The sequence below is a fragment of the Punica granatum genome, chromosome 4 (assembly GCF_007655135.1).
Source record: "Punica granatum isolate Tunisia-2019 chromosome 4, ASM765513v2, whole genome shotgun sequence".
In the NCBI taxonomy this organism is placed as follows: Eukaryota; Viridiplantae; Streptophyta; class Magnoliopsida; order Myrtales; family Lythraceae; genus Punica; species Punica granatum.
The window spans coordinates 12444377-12450545 of NC_045130.1; the positions used below are offsets into that span (position 1 = coordinate 12444377).

The 6169-nt window shown below is 41.7% G+C and overlaps 1 pseudogene; it reads left to right on the forward strand.

Moving 5' to 3' along the window:
• Window positions 1-37: 37 nt before the first annotated feature.
• LOC116204125 lies at window positions 38-1103 on the forward strand (annotated as a pseudogene).
• The last annotated feature ends 5066 nt before the right edge of the window (window positions 1104-6169 follow it).

Genomic DNA, 6169 nt, shown 5'->3' on the forward strand with positions numbered 1-6169 from the left:
ATCATTTAACAATTACCGAGTAAATTAGACAAGGATCATGCTGATTTCTCCTCTCAGGTAACTGGTGACAAATGTGGAATTTCTCAAACCAAATTTGCATTTGAGAAGAGTGACATACGATTGGTTACGGAGCAAGGAGTGGTTTACATAATTCGAATGCCGAAAACTTTTACCTGCAACCTTCTCCTATTTCCATCTTTAATTTTTTGCATCATACAAGTAAAATGTGAGCTCAAGGAATGGTCGAATCTGATTAAGGCACACGGCTGACAATGCTTCGAAGCCCTGACAATTTCAGATGTTTAAGATTGAATCAACATTTCATTGACATGTTTAAATGTTTAAATTAGAAGTCCCTCTACAATTACAGAAGCCATATTTTTGTAACTTTTGTTAACTTTTAATGTATAATCAGACTATTTTTGCAATTCCCAAACTCCTTGTTTTCACCTAGCATTTGCTCGACCCTCTGTTGTGTTCAGAGATTACTTCGATACGTTCGGCGGCTACCAGCTACCTTCAGAACTGGATCCAAGTCTGAGGAGCAGGGACAGACATATTCTCTGGATATCCTTCTGTTCTCGATATGTAGTCTCCTTCATCCTCCATGTACAAGAGTGTCAAAGACTCTGGCCCGCCTAAAGAAGCTGGAAAGAAAATGCGGAGGCAGACTTGACCGAGTTCATGTCTCCTAGGCTCTCGGCATTAGGTGCGAATCAAAAATCATTTGTGCTTCTTCAAAGGTCGCTGATGATGGGAGAAAATATTACCAAGTCGAGGATTTGCAAAATTTGATGCTGTGAAGTCAATTCTTTAGTTCTAGAGACTATCGGCCGAACAATTTTAGGTCATGTCTTGATGCTTTCAAGGCATCTGGTTAAGGTGAACATAAAGTCATTGGCGAATTATAATGAACTGGCTGTGATGCCTTATGATTGGATGCTTCGATTCGGTGCGGGACAGAAGGTACCTCTTAGTTCTCGGAGTCGAAACAACCGGTTTTGTGACCTGTGATTGCAGGCATAGAGAATGTCTTTGCTGACGAGGAAAATGATCTTCGACATGTCATGGACTCCTTAAGAGTAAACAAGGTCTCAAGCTGATCATCGAACTAAGATTAGTCATCAAACTGTCCTACGACTGAGTAGCTCGAACTCTTTTATGTCCCTATTAACCAATTTTGTATATTGGATATAGGTTTGGGATTAGATGCAAAAACGATTTTACACAATTTCAGAATTTTGATGCAGCAACTGACGGCGAAAAAGCTAAGATCTAATAACCGCACCCTTCTTTAACAGTCAATTATTTTTATTAAAGGTTAAAATATATATCGGAAATTAATCTCCCCGTGAATGATTTTGTAGTGAATTCACTTATGACAGATGAACTGATGGAGCAATACTCAGGGAAGGAACGATGGATATGCTTTGTATTCAATCAGCAACTCTTAGGGAGAATTGCAATCCTCACAGCATAACATTCAGAAGAAAAGAAGATGAGAATTCAGAAGAAGATGAGAAATACAGAGAGCAGACTCAGGGGATGAGAGAAGAGGATATTACTCAACAGACTTTCTGCCCTTTCCTTCGTTCACCTCCTTATTATAACAACTTACTCCCCGCCCACATATGCTAGCACACACTTTTCTAACTAACTCGGGCCTCAAACGAAATCATCAAATTTTCGAGGAGGAATCTTTTGATGTGAGCTCCTTCTCTTGGCACCTCCACCATCATCCATGCTGGCACCTGCTCCTTCATTCACAACAATACCCCCATCCCAAAATTGAACCTTGCCCTCAAGGTTCCAATTAGGAAAGTTCTGCAGTATGGAGGACTTATCTTCCCATGTAGCAGCCTCATCATCTAGACCTTCCCATTTGATCAAACATTGCTCTACACGACTGCCAGCCCTTTTAATGAATCGTGTGGCAAGGATTTTCTCTGGCTGCAATTGGAATGAACCGGTTGAGTCCACCAACTGTAACGGAGTGACCTGCTGATCTGGGTTTCCTATGCATTTCTTGAGTATCGACACATGGAACACAGGATGGATTCGGGCTGCCTCTGGTAAGGCCAATTTATAAGCCACTTCACTTACTCGTTTTAGCACCTGGAAGGGTCCAAAGTAGCATCTTCCAATCTTGTGATAGCGTTGTAAGCGAACCGACCTTTGGCGATAAGGTTTCAGTTTTACATAAACCCAATCACCTTCTTGAAAGTGCACCTCGCGTCTGGTACGATCAGCTAGCTCCTTCATTCTTAGCTGAGCCTTAGCCAGATTTTGCCTTAGTAAGGCGAGAACTGCTAGTTCCACGGGGCTAACGGGGCTAACGGAAGCGTAAAAGGAAAATAAATTCAAAATTTCCTATCCGTGAAACTAATTCCAAGACCTACTAGAAGAGGAAGAGTAAATAAAAGCGTACCTGGAATATTTAAAGTTGTCGACCGAGCGTCCCACGCGTGACGCCTCTACTGGTATCCACACCGACTTTGTCGACGAGTTTTCGAGATCGGCGGTGCTAGCGACCAACACTCGAAAGAAATATCCCGATGCAACACCCGAAATTTATTAGACTAGTAGGATTAATTCAAATTGAACAATTCAACTTGAATTTCCTTACACTTATACACGTACACCCATATACATGTATATATATATCTCTTATATCTAAACATGCATGCTGCCCCTTTTATAAGCAATATGGGGAAGACAAATTCAAAGCCCCACCGATGTGGGATTAAGGAGAATCAAGGCTCCAAGTGACATGTGTAAGTCTAGGTGACATCATTTAATTAGTCCATGTGTATAGCTAAGTGTTATCATACAATTGGCCCATGTTTCTTTCTATAATTGGCTCCAAGTGGTTCCATAAAAATAACCACTTAGCACACCATTAAATCTAATAAATCGGGTCTAATTAATCGGCAAATTTAATCTCATTAAATATCCGATTAATCGGTCGCACCATAAATCATCTAATCTTTATTAGACAATTTTGTTGTTTCCAAATATCTCGTCAAGTTAGTCGTAGTGTGTGACCCTGTAGGTTCCCAATTACGTTGATAGTAATATCGAAATCTCTATTTTAATATTACAAATAGTGAGCGGCATCTAGCAATGCATCACTGTTACTCAAGTAATCGGAAAGTCAATTTCTCGACGAACCTCGTGACCTATATTACCGTGTAATATAATCCATTGTCCCCTATATCTCTATTGAGCCCAAGGCATGGTCGATGACATCTTTGTATGGCTTAATATCTCTCTTTCTTGATTTACCGGGTAAGTCTATCAGAGCAAATGAGCTCGATATCATTATATCGACTCATTTGGGTATGCATACACTTTTAGACTTAACCACCAAGTGGCCGTGAGATATCGCTCCCGTTTCGTAGGAGGGACAAATCCTATCTTAGTCACTCACATTCTTTTCCATGCTTTGTGGCATACCCAATAACTATCTTTATAACCAGCCAGTTACGGTGGCGTTTGACAATATCAAAATATACGACATTACACGTAGGAATCCATGGTGACCTCAAGTCAAAGGACCATTACACTATAGTCACTTTGAGATATGCTAATGACAGTCACGTAACAACCCATGTAGCAATCTCATGGCGGGTCAGTCCAATACACATTACTTTTCATGTATACATGTGGTGTGATTTGATATCTCCATATCCATGACCTATGAGATTTGGTCATCAATCAACACTCACACTAGTCTAACCGTATTACCGTTGTCCTAATTAACGATAATACTTTGACTATGGACATTTAGGAATAATGTTCAGTAATTATAGGATCTCACAATCAAGTCACACTTGATGCCTATTAAACCTACTATTCCAAGGACATTATTGTGTAAAATCATATTTAGCGCAATCTACACAATAACAGATATGCCTCGTTTTATAATGAAATAGATATCACATTACAAAACTGATTATAGATTGCCTCTAGGGCATACACCAATTCCCAACAATCTCCCACTTGCACTAGAGCCAATCTGGCACATGTCTTATGCCAATAGATCTAGTGTGAGCCTCGTGCTTGCGCTGCACAAGAGGCTTCGTAAGTGGATCTGCGAGATTCTCATCTGTTGGTATTCTGCATATCTTCACATCTCCTCTGTCGATGATCTCGCGAATGAGATGGAAGCGCCTGAGTATATGTTTGGATCGCTGGTGAGACCTGGGTTCCTTAGCTTGCGCAATGGCTCCATTGTTGTCACAATAGAGATCCACTGGGTCTGCGATGCTAGGAACCACAACAAGTTCTGTCACGAACTTCTTGATCCTAACGGCCTCTTTTGCAGCGTTAGAGGCAGCAATATACTCGGCCTCTGTGGTAGAATCGGCTACTATCTCCTGTTTGGAACTCTTCCAACTCACAGCACCTCCATTCAGGCAGAACACATACCCTGACTGCGATCTACTGTCGTCCTTATCGGTCTGGAAGCTAGCATCGGTGTAACCTCTTACAACGAGCTCTTCTTCGCCTCCATATACCAAAAACATCTCCTTAGTCCTTCGTAAGTACTTAAGGATGTTCTTTACTGCAATCCAGTGTCTTTCACCTGGATCTGATTGGTATCGACTCGTCATACTCAAAGCATACGAGACATCTGATCGAGTGCATAACATAGCATACATGATGGATCCAATAGCTGACGCATATGGAATCCTATTCATGCGGTCCCTCTCCTCTTGAGTAGAAGGACTCTGAGCCTTCGAAAGGCTTATGCCATGTAACATAGGCAGTGACCCTTTCTTAGAATCATGCATGCTAAAACGCCGAAGCACTTTATCTATGTATGCACTCTGACTTAGGCCAAGCAGTCTCCTGGATCTATCTCTATAGATCTTGATACCTAGCACATAGGTAGCTTCGCCTAAGTCCTTCATAGAGAAACACCTTCCCAACCAAGTCTTCACAGACTGTAAGGAAGGAATGTCATTTCCGATCAGAAGTATGTCGTCTACATACAACACCAGGAAGATCACTACGCTCCCACTAACCTTCTTGTAAACACAGGGTTCATCTTCATTCTTAATGAAACCAAACTCTTTGATTGCATCATCAAAACGAAGATTCCAGCTCCTAGAAGCTTGCTTCAGCCCATAAATAGACCGTTGTAGCTTACAAACCTTTCCGGCACTATGTGGATCGACAAAACCCTCAGGTTGTGTCATATACACATCCTCGAGGAGCTTCCCGTTCAGGAAAACAGTTTTGACATCCATTTGCCAGATCTCATAATCATAATAAGCTGCAATTGCAAGCAAGATCCTTATGGATTTAAGCATAGCCACCGGGGAAAAAGTTTCGTCATAGTCAACACCATGAACTTGTTTGAAACCTTTTGCCACAAGTCGGCCCTTAAAGGTAATCACATTACCGTCCATATCAGTCTTCTTCTTGAAGACCCACTTACACCCAATGGGTTTTGCCCATTTAGGTGGATCAACCAAAGTCCATACTTGGTTAGTGTACATGGACTCCATCTCAGATCTCATGGCCTCCAGCCATTTCTCAGAGTCAGGGCCTATTACGGCTTCCGCATAGGTTGTAGGCTCATCATTATCTATGAGCAATACGTCATTGTCTTGAGTCACGAGAAATCCATATCTCTCGGGCTCATGACGTATCCTACTAGACCAACGAGGCTCCCGTGTCACCTGTGTAGAAGATTGTGCCACAACAACTTGTGGTACTTGTTCTGCAACATCGCCCGTCGATTGGTCAATGTCATTTTGTGGTAGAACTTCCCCAAGTTCTAATTTCCTCCCACTAGTTCCTTTGAAGAGAAACTCTTTCTCAAGGAATACCGCAGTTCGAGCGACAAACACTTTGCCCTCGATGGGATTATAGAAATAGTATCCTCGAGTTTCCTTAGGATACCCCACAAAGTAACATTTGTCCGATTTAGGGCCAAGCTTATCCGAAGACAATCTCTTCACATAAGCTTCGCAACCCCATATTTTTAGAAAAGACATCTTGGGACGCTTCCCATACCACATCTCATATGGTGTCCTTTCAACTGATTTCGACGGAGCATTGTTTAATATGAGAGCAGCTGTCTGTAGAGCATATCCCCAGAAGGAGTCAGGTAAGTTTGCATGACTCATCAAAGATCGAACCATATCTAATAAAGTTC